The sequence below is a fragment of the Apium graveolens genome, chromosome 5 (genome assembly GCF_009905375.1).
Source record: "Apium graveolens cultivar Ventura chromosome 5, ASM990537v1, whole genome shotgun sequence".
NCBI classification, from domain to species: Eukaryota; Viridiplantae; Streptophyta; class Magnoliopsida; order Apiales; family Apiaceae; genus Apium; species Apium graveolens.
This window is the reverse complement of record NC_133651.1, coordinates 15,596,602-15,613,293: the sequence shown is the minus strand read 5'-3', so window position 1 is coordinate 15,613,293 and position 16,692 is coordinate 15,596,602. Positions and strand designations below refer to the sequence as shown.

At 34.8% G+C, this 16,692-nt stretch overlaps 1 long non-coding RNA gene across 1 annotated transcript; it reads left to right on the top strand.

Moving 5' to 3' along the window:
* Nucleotides 1-12,323: 12,323 nt before the first annotated feature.
* On the top strand, nt 12,324-15,921 carry LOC141660390 (uncharacterized). Its single transcript, XR_012549876.1, has 9 exons — nt 12,324-12,451; nt 12,926-13,751; nt 13,849-14,144; nt 14,229-14,396; nt 14,468-14,591; nt 14,681-14,756; nt 14,872-14,978; nt 15,081-15,162; nt 15,256-15,921. It is a non-coding gene; the product is annotated as an uncharacterized LOC141660390 (long non-coding RNA).
* Nucleotides 15,922-16,692: the final 771 nt, after the last annotated feature.

Below are 16,692 nucleotides of genomic sequence, written 5' to 3'. Positions count from 1 at the left end.
CAAGAGGGATTCGTGAGAGAAGAAATAGAGAGATCGAAGTAGGAGGCGAGGAACAGGGGGTGGGTTTGGGGAGTATATATTTTTAATTATTTTGCTTGACAGATGCTGCTGAGGAAACTACAACATGTGTCCCCCTACTTATAAAATTGACACGTGTCTGCAAAGATAATTACGAACCTTTAAGGCCCGATTGCTCTGAATCTCAAAATTAACAGATCGAGGTGCACTTAAAATGATTTCAGAAAATTATGAAAATTATATTAATATATTATAAATATCCCGCAGAGAATAAAAATGTAAATTTCGAAATTTTTTATATAATTTTTAAGGTACGCTCTATATCCGTTTTTTAACGAATAACGAAACAACACGCGGGTAAAATGATTTCCGAAAATTTTCAAAATAATTTTAAAATTCTCAGAATAATACGAACTTAATAAAATATAAGTTTCATAATTTTTAAAGATTTTCACAATTAAATATGAATTTTAGCATTTAACACACTCAGAAAATCATTTAAAAATGAGTAATTAACGAAATATTGATTTCTCAATTTTATAAAGTCCTAAAAATAATTATTGAAATTATAAAATTAGAAAACCAATTTTAAATACAACCCAACTATTTATGGAATTAAAACTATAATAAAATCACTTTTACAAGCGAGATAAAATCATATGACTCACCAATAAATCACATAATTCCAATCCCACATATCAACAAATCATAAATAATTAAATAAAAATCCATAACTGCTGCCAAAACCAATACACACATTTTATTTATTTAGGTAAACCTTTATTACACTTCCAAATATTAGAAATAAAATAAAATAAAATACATGAGTCGTTATATCCTTTCCCCCTTAAAAAGATTATGTCCCCAGAATCTGACTTAATTGAACAGATGAGGATATTTATCAAGCATGACTGACTCTAATTCCCAAGTAGACTCTTCTACTCGAGGATTTCTCCATAAAACTTTTACTATAGGAATTGGTTTATTCCTAAGGACTCGTTCCTTACGGTCTAGGATTTGGACCGGTTGTTCCACGTAGGACAAATCTGGTTAAAGCTCAATCGGTTCGTATTCTAGGACTTGATTCAAATTAGGGACATAGGGCTTCAACATAGACACGTGGAACACATTATGAATGTGCTGCCACTGTGGTGGTAACGCTATCTCATAAGCGACCTTTCCCACTTTCTTCAAAACCTCAAAAAGTCCTATGAATCTAGGGCTAAGTTTACCCTTCTAACCAAATCGTACTAACCCTTTCCAAGGTGATACTTTTAGTAACACCAGAGCTCCTATCTCAAAGTCCATATCTTTCCTATGCAAATCTGCGTATTTTCTTTGTCTATCTTGAGCTGCTTCCAACCTTTTCCGAATCAATACTATGGCATCTTTGGTCTGTTGAACCAATTCAGGACCCAACACTTTCTTTTCTCCTACCTCATCCCAGTACAACGGGGACCTACACTTTCGTCCATACAGAGCTTCGTAAGGTGGCATCCCTATACTGGCATGGTAGCTGTTATTGTACGAGAACTCAATCAAAGGTAGGTGTTCATCCCAATTACCCTTAAAATCTAGAACACAAACTCTCAACATATCCTCTATGGTCTGAATCGTTCTCTCACTTTGGCCATACGTCTGAGGATGATAAGCGGTGCTCATATTTAATTTCGTTCCTAGGCACTCTTGGAATTTAGTCCAGAACCTGGAATTAAATCTCGGGTCTCGATCCGACACTATAGAAACAGGAACTCCATGTTTGGTAACTATCTCATCCAAGTATAACTTAACTAGCCTTTCCAATGCATACCTTTCATTAATCGGAAGGAAATGCGCCGACTTAGTCAACCTATCAATGATTACCCAAATAGCATCGTGATTCGCTCTCGTCTTTGGCAATCCCACTATAAAATCCATAGCAATCTCTTCCCATTTCCACTGAGGAATCTCCAAAAATTGTAACAATCCACTCGGTCGTTGATGCTCTGCTTTCACCGTCTGACACACGTGACACTTACTTACCCACTTGGCAATATCCTTCTTCATTCCTGGCCACCAAAAATTTCTCTTCAAATCCTGGTACATCTTGGTACTACCAGGGTGGATAGAAAACCTAGAGTTATGAGCTTCCTGCAATCCTTCATTCTTCAATTCCGTTACATTAGGAATCCAAACTCTGGACAATAATCTATACAAACCTTAATTATCTTTTTGAGTACATAACTCTTCTCCAGTCAAAGTATCGAACTCTTGTTACATAACTCCTTTTTGACACCTTTTGATCTTTTCCATCAATGTCGGCTGGAAAGTAATTTCATACAGCTGCTCCTAACTTTCATTAAGTACTCGAACTTCAATTTCCATTCTTTCCAAGTCTCGTGCCAACTCTTCCGCAATCTTAACCATATTCAGCCTTTCGTTCCTACTCAAGGCATCAGCCACTACATTGGCTTTACCTGGGTGATAATTAATCGAACAATCATAATCCTTAATCAACTCCAGCCACCTTCTCTGTCTCATGTTCAGATCTTTCTGCGTGAATATTTACTTCAGGCTCTTATGATCTGTGTAAATATCGCATTTCTCTCCATATAAGTAGTGACGCCATAATTTTAAAGCAAATACTATAGCCGCCAATTCAAGGTCATGAACTGGATATTTTTGCTCGTGAGGCTTTAGCTGTCTGGAGGCATAAGCAATCACTTTATCATGCTGCATTTACACACAACCCAATCCTTTCAAAGAAACATCACTATAGATTACAAAGTTTCCCGTCTCGTCTGGTAATGCTAATACTGGAGCCGTCACTAATCTTCGTTTTAATTCCCGGAAACTTTCTTCACACTTTTCCTTCCAAACGAACTTCTCATTCTTCCTGGTCAACTTAGTTAGCGGGGATGCAATTTTCGAGAAATCTTTCACAAACCTTCGATAATATCCTGCTAATCCAAGAAAACTTCTTATTTCCGTTGGTGTCTTCGGTTGCTCCCATTTTGATACGGCTTCAATCTTTACCGGATCTACCTTAATATCTTCCTTACTCACCACATGTCCAAGAAACTGTACTTCCGTCAGCCAAAACTCACACTTAAAAAACTTAGCATACAATTGCTTTTCTCTTAACTTTTGAAGGGCAATCTGCAGATGCATTGCGTGATCTTCTGGATTCTTCGAATATATGAGGATGTCATCAATAAATACAATAACAAACTTATCCAGATACTCCTTGTATACCCTATTCATCAAATCCATAAAAGCCGCTGGTACATTTGTCAATCCAAACGACATCACTAGAAACTCGTAATGGCCATACCTTGTTCTGAATGCAGTTTTGGGGATATCTTCGGGCTTTATCTTCAATTGGTGGTAGCCAGATCTTAAGTCAATCTTTGAAAAGTAACATGCTCCCTTGAGCTGATCAAACAAATCATCGATTCGCGGTAAAGGATACTTATTCTTTATCATCAACTTGTTCAGCTCTCTATAATCGATACACAATCTCATACTTCCATCCTTTTTCTTCACAAATAGCACTGGAGCACCCCACGGGGAAACACTGGGTCGAATAACTCCCTTATCCAATAATTCCTGAAGTTGCTTAGCCAATTCTTTCATTTCCATTGGGACCATTCTGTATGGAGCCTTAGAAATGGGTTCAGCTCCAGGTATCAAATCAATGGAAAATTCTATCTCTCGATCAGGTGGCAATCCTGGTAACTCTTCTGGGAAAATGTCAGGAAATTCTCTTACTATAGGGATCTCATCCAAGATAGGGGTCTCTTTCTTCGTATCCACCACATGAGCCAAGTACGATTCACATCCTTGACTCAACAATCTTCTTGCTTGCATCACTGAGAGGAACTTCCTATCTTGCCTCTGCCCTCGGTAACTGATCATTTTATTATCTAAGGTGTACATAACAACTTTCTTTTTCTTACAATCAATGTTTGCCCTATATCGAGACAACCAATCCATACCTAAAATAACATCAATGTCTCCCAACTCGAAGGGTATTAAGTCAACAGGGAACATATACCCCGAAATCTCTAGGGAACCACTAGGACAAAATTGTTTTACATGTACTTTATCTTTATTAGCCACTTCTATAGTTAGAGGTTCGTCTAAGTCTTCTAACATCAATTGCATTTTATTCACCCAATTCACAGATATAAAAGATTTGGACGCTCCCGAATCAAACAAAATGTTAATAGGTACGGAATTAAGAGTAAGCGTACCTGCAACCACATCAGAGTCATGAACTGGAGACTTCTGGGTCATCTTAAAAGTCCTAGCTCTCGCAGTACTGGTTGCTGGTCCTTGAGACACACTCCTTCCCGCATTACCTTGGGTCACTGACTTGCAATTCCTAGCTATGTGTCCCACTTTGCCGCAACTAAAACAAGCAATTCCTTGAATCTCAGACTTACATTCCGTGGAATAGTGACCTTTCTGTCCACACTTAAAACAATTAACATTCTCTAGGCACTGTCCACTATGCTTTTTCCCACACCTCTTACAATCAGTCACTGGCTTACTCATTCTCGTCGAGGCAGAGTTAACTGAAGTAGTACCGGGTTTCGCCTGAGGAACATCCTGCCTCTTGAACCTCTTATTCTTATTCCTTCCAAACCAACGCTGAAACTTTCGACTCGCTATTCCTGCTTCTGATCTAGCGGGTCTACTTTTAAATTTTCTTTTCTTCTCACCCTTCTCCTTTGCAGCTAATTTCTGATCACTTTCTATCACTAGGGCAGCCTGAACTACCGAAGTATATGTCTTGAGTTGTAAGGCTACAACTCCACTCCTTATTTCTGGCTTCAACCCTTGCTGAAACCGCTTCACTCGTTGAGCTTCTGAACTCACATATTCTGGTGCTATACGGGCCAACTCCATAAACTTTGCTTCATATTCCGTGACACTTTTATCCCCTTGTTTCAGTTCCAAAAATTCCACTTCCATTTGACTATGGAAACAGTCTGGAAAGTATTTCTCCAAAAACAACTCTGTAAATCTGGCCCATGAAACTGGACCTTCTCCTTCTTGGGCTCGCGTAGATTCCCACCAATAGTTCAAATCATTCCTCAGAAAATAACTAGCATAATCAGTCTTTAAGTTTTCACTCACCTTGGTGAGCGCAAACGCCTTTTCCATCTCCTTTAACCATATCCTGGCAGCAACAGGATCTACCTCTCCTTTAAACTCTGGGGGCTTCACTGCTTGAAAAGACTTAAAACTAACATCCTGATTTGCTCCTCTTATCTCATGTTGTTGCTGGATTTGTAGTTGCTGCTGTTGGATTTGCTGTTGTTGTTGTATGAGCTGCTGTTGCTGTTGTTGTTGTTGTTGCAATTGTTGTTGTTGCTGCTGAAATTGTTGTTGTTGTTGGGCTAGCTGTACAGACTGCTGACGCAACAAGTTCATCATGTCACTCACGGAAGGATCCCCAGCAGATCCATTATTGGGCTGAGAGTTTCTCTTTGGTGGCATCTCCTGAAACATCACAGTCATATATAAGGAAATGGATTGCTCCGGCAGTTTATATTTATGCATCAGGAGAGCGTTGCCACTGACAATATTCTCATCCCCATTATAATTGGATCCGTCCTGAGTGAATGATTATAATCTAAAAATGCCAGCAACAGAGACAACAATAATAATGACAACAATAATAGCAACGCACAATATATAAAAACTGAACAATAAGATAAAGCAGCTGAAATACAATAACCAACAGAATCCAACCAGTACAACTGAAAATCCAACAAAAAAGAACCATCCGAATACACACCAAAATTAGCTGTCATAACAGCCTCGCCTATTACAAACTATTACAACATAATGTACATATACAAAGTAAACAACTACAGAACTCCTAGAAGTCACTTTGAGCTCTGCATCTCTCTGCTGCAACTCTGTCTAGCCACTACCACCAATGGAACCTAGTTCAAATACTAGCCAGTTCACTAGGTCATGATACTGCACCACTCTAAACTCTGAGCTAATAAAACGGTCAACAGATCTAGCCCGCTCTACAGCCATCTGGGTCAATGCTCGCACACGGGCTCGCACCTCAGGGGAAGGGGCAGAAATACCCTGAAATGGTGCAATAGGTATCTGGTCCAACTGAGCAGCAAACTCTGGACTCTGATCTCTGATAAAGGAAGTATTCACCGCCCTATGAACATGGTAAGGGATCGGTGAAGAAGTACCACTAGGGGCCACAGGAGGTACCGGAGGTCTCATCATGGATGAACTGGGACCGCAACCGGGAGAGAAATCCCTGACAGCAGACACAGATCTACGTACCCAACGGGGACGAGGACCAGATCCAGGAATGTCTCGAGGCACAAAAGAAGGGACCGGGGGAGGAGGCATAGGGGTCTCCTCAGTAACCACATCAGGGGGTCTATCAGAATCTGAGCTATCCGAATCAGAAGGATTCTCCCGAGATGGAGAACTCGAAATCGCAATAGGCCACTGCCAACATAATAAATATACAGGCAAGACACAACCAGGTCAAGGCAATTCTATCAAAACATTTAATAGATTCCAGGGTAATGCCGTCGGAATCCTCGACTGACTCTAAAGGTTTGCTCCTCTATATGAGTTGCTGACTCACACTTAAAGACTCACGTTATCACCTACTTGACACAATCCCTAACCTGAATCAGGGACTTGAACCTGTAGCTCTGATACCAACTGTGACGGCCTCAACCCCGGGGTCAGGAGTTGACGTCACTAAACACAATTATCAAAAATATAAATAACAGAACTATTACTAAAATATACTAACTTGACCCCGAACCAAGATCCGATCCAGGTTCAAGTATAATTCAGGTTCTCATTATTACAAACTTTATTCAACATCTAAGACACACTAACTTTATTCAGCAACTCCTCAGACCTCATGGCCTGATACAAACTACCTCAGAGGAGCCGGGTCCAGTAGGGGCGGGAACATAGGTCGGTCTGACTGATCTTCTAGGCATCTGTGAAATATACATAACAGTTTGCAAGGGTGAGCATAATCGCTCAGCAGTACCAAAATATGAATAAAAGAATAAAACATTAATGCAACAATAATAGGAACAGAACTGTAATCATGATAGCAACATTATGTAACAAAATCAGAGAAAAACTGGATATCACTAACTAGCATGCTTCATCAAAACAACACAACAGTGTGCAATAAAAACACCAGAGTCCAATTTTAGCATGCTAGTCACACTTGTAAAATTATTGTATTTTGTACCCTTACGGGAATCACAAAATCCAAAATCAGATACGTAATGGATATGTGAAGACAGCTGATCAGGCTATCAACACCAGACGGCTCCAACTGCCATCTCATTTATGGCTCCAACTGCCATCTCATTTACCTATTCCGGAACTCAGAGACTAGCTAGGTCTCTGACCTTCTAGACTAATCGGTTATACAGTGCGCGCAACCGAATTAGCCTCTTACGCCAACTCAATAGGCCTACTCTGGCCCCAATGTATCCCATATCTGATCGTTTTAATCCAGTTTTCAAAATTATCACTTTTACCTATCTCTTTTTAAAATTAATTATGTCACAGCACACTATTCAAATCCTCTTTTATTTAAATCACGTTTAGAGATAGGTGTTTCCAGAAGTCACTTTTCCCCAAAAACATAATTTTAAACAGCATTTTCAAACACAGGGGATATGTAACTTAAAACATTTCTGTTCCATTACGAAAGTAAAATATTTAGTTATTCACATATACTGAACCATAAAAGAATGGTCAGGGGTACTTGCCTTGCAACGCTTTACAAATCCCTAAGTAGCTTTCACGCTGACTTTAATCTTGGGAAAACTCTATCGGAATCTACAAATACAGAATACCCTAATCAATTACACCGACATGCTTGATATCCTCAAATTCTAACAACTCAATCCGATAACCCGACTCGTATTATTATTATACACATGAACCCGTAATCACATAGTCACGTAGTCAGAAATATTGCTAGAGGTAACACGTATAAATACATATATTTTCGAACATATTTTTAGGAAATTTTGGCAGCATCTTATTTATTTATAAAACTACCTGTCGATTACGATCGACGTCCATAATCAAAACAATCCACAATATTACGCCACCATTTATACTACCTACATTCCAACACCAGTCACAATCAATTATTCAAGCCCGAAAATATTTTACACAATCCTTTTTATTTATTTATAAAATTTAGGACTCAGAACATCGTCATTACCGTCCACCGTCCGCTCGTAAAAGTCATCGCGGACGACGGCAAAATTTCACGGGTACCCGATAAATTCTCGGGTTTCCAACACGAAACCTTGCCGATTAATAAAAAAATTTCCCGCACATACGATAATTTATATCACAAAATTACTCAAGTAAAATCCTGTAGAAAATTAATTAAATAATGTCAAATTAACCCAACAGCCACGCGCCACACGCGCAAAGAGAGAAGAACAAAGCAGCAACACAGACGAACCACCGCCTCAAGCACAAACACACACACCCGCCGACACAACACACACACACAAAAACACACCCACAGTCACTAACATACACAGCACACAGATATATATGGATATATATACGTATATACCGCATGAACAAATCGAAATCAGACAACCGGAATAAGAAAGGCGGCCGGAAAATAATTACCGGAAAACAGAGCGGCGACGGAGCCGAGAAAGAAAGAAGGAAGAGAGACCGGAAAGAGAAAGAGAGGAGAAAGATTAGAATCGAGAGAGAAAAATCCAAGAGGGATTCGTGAGAGAAGAAACAGAGAGATCGAAGCAGGAGGCGGGGAACAAGGGGGTGGGTTTGGGGAGTATATATTTTTAATTATTTTGCTTGACAGATGTTGCTGAGGAAACTACAACACGTGTCCCCCTGCTTATAAAATTGACACGTGTCTGCAAAGATAATTATGAACCTTTAAGGCCCGATTGCTCTGAATCTCAAAATTAACAGATCGAGGTGCACTTGAAACGATTTCAGAAAATTATGAAAATCATATTAATATATTATAAATATCCCGAAGAGAATAAAAACGTAAATTTCGAAATTTTTTAAACAATTTTTAAGGTACGCTTTATATCCGCTTTTTAACGAATAACGAAACAACGCGCGGGTAAATTGATTTCCAAAAATTTTCAAAATAATTTTAAAATTCTCAGAATAATACGAACTTAATAAAATATAAGTTTCATAATTTTTAAAGATTCCCATAATTAAATATGAATTTTAGCATTTAACACACTCAGAAAATCATTTAAAAATGAGTAATTAACGAAATATTGATTTCTCAATTTTATGAAGTCCTAAAAATAATTATTGAAATTATAAAATTAGAAAACTAATTTTAAAGACAACCCAACTATTTATGGAATTAAAACTACAATAAAATCACTTTTACAAGCGAGATAAAATCATATGACTCACCAATAAATCACATAATTCCAATCCCACATATCAACAAATCATAAATAATTAAATAAAAATTCATAACTGCTGCCAAAACCAATACACACATTTTATTTATTTACGTAAACCTTTATTACACTTCCCAATATTAGAAATAAAATAAAATAAAATACACGAGTCGTTATAATCTCTATCTCAATTTCAACGCTACTCAAATTCTTCAAACTCTATTAAAATTTTAAATTATTATTTATTTTAAAATCCTATTAAAATTTCAAAAATAAATAAATATATATAATCTATATTTTAATCATCCCTCATATAAAATTTATACTTATATTAAAATTTATATTTTTTATTTAATGTAGTTGTATTAAATATAATCTATTTACAGAATTCAGTTTCACCGCCAGTCAAACTCTATTCATTTAAAAAATCCATAAATTTATAAAATTCATTAAAATCTATGGATTGTTATCAATTCTTTAAAATCTCAATTTAATACACCCCCTTAGTTTTGTAAAATAGAAAAAATATATGAATTTTTATATATAATATGATCTTATATAAAATATATTATTTTATAAAATATAATTATTTTTGGAATATGAAGTTAATTATATAATGAGTAAATCTTGACTTACATCTGAATAGCCATTATGTTTAAGAATATTGAAAAATATTTTTTTTAAATAATTGAAATCATTATATTGGATTTTATCCAATTTTATCTAATGAGTTTTTAAATCTGCGATTTTAATATGATTTTCATTGAATTTGTGATATTAATTTAATATAATTTTTACTTCTATATTTTGGTCAACCACATCTCTTATGTTCAAGAGATCTAAAACTAATATAAATTGCAGGTTGATACTTAATTTTACACATAAATAGACCCGTAAATCAATGCAAATACCGATGACCAATCGACCAAATTTTTTAGTATTTCATCTTTAATATTAGAATATAGATATGTATAATTATTATTATCAAAGATAATTTGATCTTATATAAAATATATATTATTTTATAAAATATAATTATTTTTGGAATATGAAGTTAATTATATAATGAGTAAATCTTGGCTTACATCTGAATAATATTGAAAAATATTTTTTTTTAAAAACAATTGAAATTATTATATTGGATTTTATCCAATTATACCTGACGAGTTTTTAAATCTGCGATTTTAATATAATTTTCATTGAATTTGTGATATTAATTTAATATAATTTTAACTTTTATATTTTGGTCTTCCACATCTCTTATGTTCATATATTTTAATACATTTTTTTATTAATAATTATTTAGTTAGCAAGACTCAAAGAGATCTAAAACTAATATAAATTTCAGGTTGATACTTAATTATACACATAAATAGACCCGTAAATCGATTCAAATACCAACTGACCCATCGACCAAATTTTTTAATGTTTCATCTTTAATATTATAATATAGATATGTATAATTATTATTATCAAAAGTAATTTGATCACTGCAATGTTGAGGGGAACAACATATAAACTTTGATCACATAACAATCTCTACAGATGCATCACAGAATAATACAAGTTCTCATCAGTCAGACAGAATTTGACTGAGTCAAACTCTGATAACACAAATCCTAATAGCTCAAACTATGAAGAAAGCACAGATTCGGGAGGATCTAATTTTGATGGCAATACTTGGTGTTTTAAAGGCAAGTATCCACATAATTAACTCAAAGAATATGCAAAAGTGCTTAATAAACCATGTCAAGCACAAAATCAAAATAATGCTAGTAATCATACTATGCACACAAGAGTACACTTTCAAGAAAACTTGGGATTCCAAATATAAAATAAGAAATATCTCACCTTTCACTCACAAAAGAATTAAAAAGAATAGATTAAGGGTCTGTTTGGCTACTAGCTTATAAGCTACTTATGGCTTATAAGCTCGTGACAACTTATTGATGACTGTTTGTCGACCCAACTTATAAGTTGAATTCACAACTTATAAGCTGATAAACTTTTTTCCAACTTATTTTCATTTTTTCACTTTTTTCTAAAGTTTTGATTTTAAAATATAAATTTTTAAATATTTTCTAATTTAAGATTCGTGAACTAAGATAATTGTATTTAATAATTATTTATTTTAATTTATTTAAGTAAAAAAACTTATGATTTATAAGTAAATTTATCCAAACACTTATAGAACTTATAAATATTTATCAACTTATCACTTATTTTGCACTTAATCATTTTAAGTCATAAGTTACTTATTTTAAAATTTCCCAAACAGGCACTAAGTGTATCACTCATTCCAATCATTACAAAACAAGAAAACTAAATCATTTTGCACATAGTCATGTCATCTTAATTACTAAGACATTCCAAGAGTGAGTATACTAGTTTCAACTTTCCAGTGAAAGTGTGTGCACAAGAGCAAACCATTCACCTCTAATTCAAGAGCATCAAAAAACACAATATCCCTCGAGTATGCATGGAGGAAAAAACACTAGAAAATTAAAAAATAAAGGAAAAATATAAATATTTGCCTTTAAAATAAAGTTCTTGAAAACACAAGATGTTTTTTAATTTTTGGTTTCATTTTATATTTTGTTATATTTTGTTATATTTATATATTATAATATTTTATTTTATTTTATAATACTATATTTTTAAATTTCTATAATAATTATTCCAAATAATTTTATAAAAATAAATATTTTGAATTTTATTTTGAATTTATTATAAAAATTTTAAAATATAGTATTAGAAAATAAAATAAAATGATATATTAAATATTTTTCTCTAGTGGGCTCAAATATTGGGACTTAAGTTACCATTGCACCTAATATATACTATATAATCATTATAGGACTTATTTCCTTTAAAGCAATTGAGAGCTAATTGAGAGCGAGAGCAATGGGAGATCCGGAGCAGGCCACCGGCAACTTAGGGCAGGAAGATCCGGAGCAGGCTACCGGCAAGAAGGAAAAGCAAGCTATAATGTATGTCTACCTTGTTTTATACCTTGTTTTAGAATGTATAATTAGAATGCAAGCAGTCCATGTCGAAACGAAAGTTCTATGTTCTATGAAGCAGTCCATGTGTTTAATGGAAGTTCTATGTAAGGAGCTTCATGAATATATCTGATTTTCATGTGTGATGAAATCGAAAGGCATTAGTTGACTGTTCAACTTACTAATTGATGTACTTGCTTTTTTTAGTTGCTCTTTTTGCATAGTCAGGACTCAGGTGCCTTGTAGTGCTTCCTAACTAACTGTCAATGCCATATCTATCTAGGAATGGTTTGGTTACAAATTTAATTTTGGTATCAGTTTTGTTTATTTCAAATCTAAATATGGTGTTTGGTATCATTTTTCTTGATGTTCATTTTAATAAGGACCAATTAGTTGCTTAAGCAGTCCTGCAGCTAACTGAGGACCAACTGAGCTGATATTGCCCTTTGTTTGCGTTTGCAGAAATAAAGATTCAAAGTCTCATCAGGATTTATTAAAAATACGATGTAGCCCAAAGCCATTGTGAAGATAATGGAAGATATGAAAAAAACAGCGACCTCATTAAAGTCATCAAAGATATGAGGTTTAGTTGTCTTAATCATATTACAAATATAAAGGTGGACCACAAATACATCAAAAAGATGGGAGATTCGTTTGATGTTGAGTCATGCTCAGTGGGTGGAGTAGCTATCACATCTGCAGATATTACTAAAATATTAGGAGTCAAAGATGGTGGTAAAATAATTTCAGAAACAATTTCAAAAGATGTCTCTACTAGATTAGATGCTTTGTATGGGAAAAAAACCTTGTGTAAATTGACAGAATCTTTGAAACTGTTTACGCAAGATGATCTCAACTTCAGAGAGACATTTATGCTTTATGTATTTGGCAAAAAAATTTGCCCGTCATCAAAAAGTTCTCCATCTAGAAAGCTTTACGGAGTGCTGTCAGTTTTGCCATCCACCATAGGTTACAATTGGAGCAAGTTCATCCTCGATATCCTTGCTGAGGCGATAAAGGATTATAAAAATAGGGCAAAAGGAAAAGACGAGAGTAGCACACGGAATATGGGACTGGGGGGTGCACTTACTTCCTCCGGGTCTTTTCTCTTCAGAAACTGAAGCCCTTGACTACTGAAATGCCTGTGATTTCAGCTTGGAATAAAAAAGAAACAAAGATTGCAATGGAGAAGATAAAGAAAGAGATACTGTCTGTAGAGTGTGCCGCTTGTGTTGGCGTAAATCAGCGGCTGGAAAGGTTGGAGAGCCTAGTTGGCATTAAACGATGGGTAAGGGCAAGATTAGAGAGTCGTACAAGAAACAAATTTTCACTTTGAGAAGCTTGTAGTGTCCATTAAGATTAATGTTCTTCATGTCTTAATGCAGGTCTGAAGAAAGACCTGATATGCTGGAGAAGTATGTGTTCCATGAATGCAACAACACAGATAAAACTAAACAACGGCTCCGAAGGTTGGAGAACAGCACATCTGAAACTCAACAACGGCTCACAAGGTTGGAGAACATAATTCTCCGACAAAATATATTGAAAAAATAGATGTGGAGAAGTATGTGTCCCCTGAATATAATAGCATGGATGATGATGAACCAACAATACGAGCCATCAAGAAAAGTTTTCAAGCTGGTGCTAATGTTCATTCAGACGTGTTATATTTTTACGTGAGGTAGTATATATATTTTTTCTTTTCTTTGAATTAGCTATTTGAAATAATCATATTTTCACCAATTCTTTGTTTCTTTTTGGTTAGGCATTTGGAGAAGACAATGTCTTCTCTAGGAGCTTTAAAAATTTCAGTTCAAGACACGTACTCTTACATAAAGTCGGAAGATCAATTTAAGATGGCGCGTGACCCAACTTTAGCGAATAAGTTCAATTTCAATCAGCACTCCTACATTCTTTTCCCAATTCACAAAGAGTAAGTTTCTCAAACTAATGTAATCGTAATTAGTAGCTTCAATGTTATTTAAAAAAAATAAAATTATACAGGGATCATTATAGCTTGGCGATAGTTTGCTTCCTCAGACGAGGAAGCAAACTCAAGTCTGTTCGTGCTCCATTTGGATTCTTACAACTATCACTCGAGTACTAGGATTTTCAAGACAATCGAATGGTAAAAATTTATAAAATTTAAGTAAGCCGCACGAAGCGCGGATGAGTCGCCTAGTTTTTGATATAATTTTCAAGTTTTAATCAATGTAGGTTTCTGAAAAGATTGTGGGCAAATACGAATAAACCGTTTTCACAAATACCAAATGTCATCACAAGACAAGTTGAGGTAAAATCTCTTTGGTAGTGCATTTTAAAGGGATTTTATGTGTTTCTTTCTTGTTTTCGATAGCATGTTTTTTCTACATCTTAACTGTCATATTTGTTCTATGATTCCCCCTTAGGTTCCGCAACAATGAAATGCATTCGATTGTGCTTTTTTGTGTTACATATGATCAAGCTCTTTTGTGAACAAGCACCGATAAGTTTTAAAATGGAAAATTTGAATATGGTATTTTTTTTCCCTCTTTCTTAGTTAATCTCTCTATCTATATCTCTATCTATCTATCTAGCTATGTATCTATCTCACATTACATCATTACATTTGATTCAGTTTACCGAGAACTGGTTTGACCCAAAAGATGCATTTGCATTGAGGGAAGACATTTGGCCTATAATGTGTGAAGAGTTGGAGAGTAATGTTATTCTTTTAAAAAAAAAAATTGTGTCATTATTATCTTGTTTTATACAATGTCAAAAACTAACTTCGTATACACTATTCCTATCAGGTCATTTTGGAAGGCCTATATCGAGGAAGCTGCATGATGACATTCAGAATTTACCTCTTAGGCAGTCCCCAGTTTAGGAGAAGGAAAACAGTCTGAAGTCACTTCCTAGTCAGTCCTCGGTTCAGAAGAAGGAAAACACTCCTGAAGCATCTGCATTAAGGGAAGACATAGAGTTGGAGCATTGTGACATTCAGAATTTACCTCTTAGGCAGTCCCCAGTTTCGGAGAAGGAAAACAGTCCTGCAAGACAAGCCACAGTTTCGAAGTCACCTCCTAGTCAATCCTCGGTTAAGAAGAAGGAAAACACTCCTGAAGCACACAAAAATATTCTTCGAAGCACAATAATAACCGTGCATAAAAATCTCAGGAAAAGAAAAGAAGTAAACTATAATGAGAGAGTTCTTGTAAAGAAAGCATTTTCACCTCAGTAGGCATAATGCGAGGAGTGCAGAGGCAGAGGCCAAAAAAGTTTCTTCAATTCTACATTTGTTAATTGACTACTATGTAAAACAATCTTAAGATGATGCTCTTTTATTAGAATTGTGTAAAGAATTTATTAGGTATTGAATACTGTGAGCAATCCCTGTTACCAGAACATCACCATTTTCTATGTTATTGTTTGCAATTTCATACACTTTGCTTGCAATGATAATGTCGTAGTCTTTGTGTTCTGTTTATCAAAATATGAGCAAATTTTTGTAATTCTTTTTTTTTGTTGCTAAATTCAAATTTTTGTAATTCAGTTTCTAGCAATGATATATGATGCATATATCCGTTCATAACTCATTTCTAACTTGTATAAAAATATAAACATTAAATTCTCCCGGACTACCCCTAAATAAGAGTATAAATATATATTATTCCATTTTCTTTCCATTCAAGGAAGAAACTTGCCTATGGAAATTCTGCACCGTAAAAAATTAATTCAGAATTAAAAACCGGAATGGGCGATATATATAGCCCTTTTTTTAGGTTAAGTTTATCTTGAAAATATTAATTGATGATTTGTAATTCAGTTTTATTTTTGCAACTTTTTACGGTGTATTTCTTAATGTTTTTGCAAAGTAAAATATATTATGCAACATAAATATTTGGGGTGCGTTTCTTATTATTTGGGGGTGTAATAAATATTGGGGTGTAAATTATTATTATGTGGGGTGCCATGAATCAGGGGGTAATACAATATTGTGGTTTATCAATGCAATTGCTAGATCAATTACAAAGTATTTTGAAACGGCTCAATATCCGTAATGCATAGTATAGTGAACAACTCTTAACAGGGAAATTGCACTGTTAAGAGTTGTAACACATATGTACATAATACTAATAATGTAGATAGTTTGGAATATAGTCAACAAGTAAACACTAGAATCAACAGAATCAAGTAGTTAATTAAGAAAAACTTAAAATAACTTACAAATACATCCATCCAAAAAT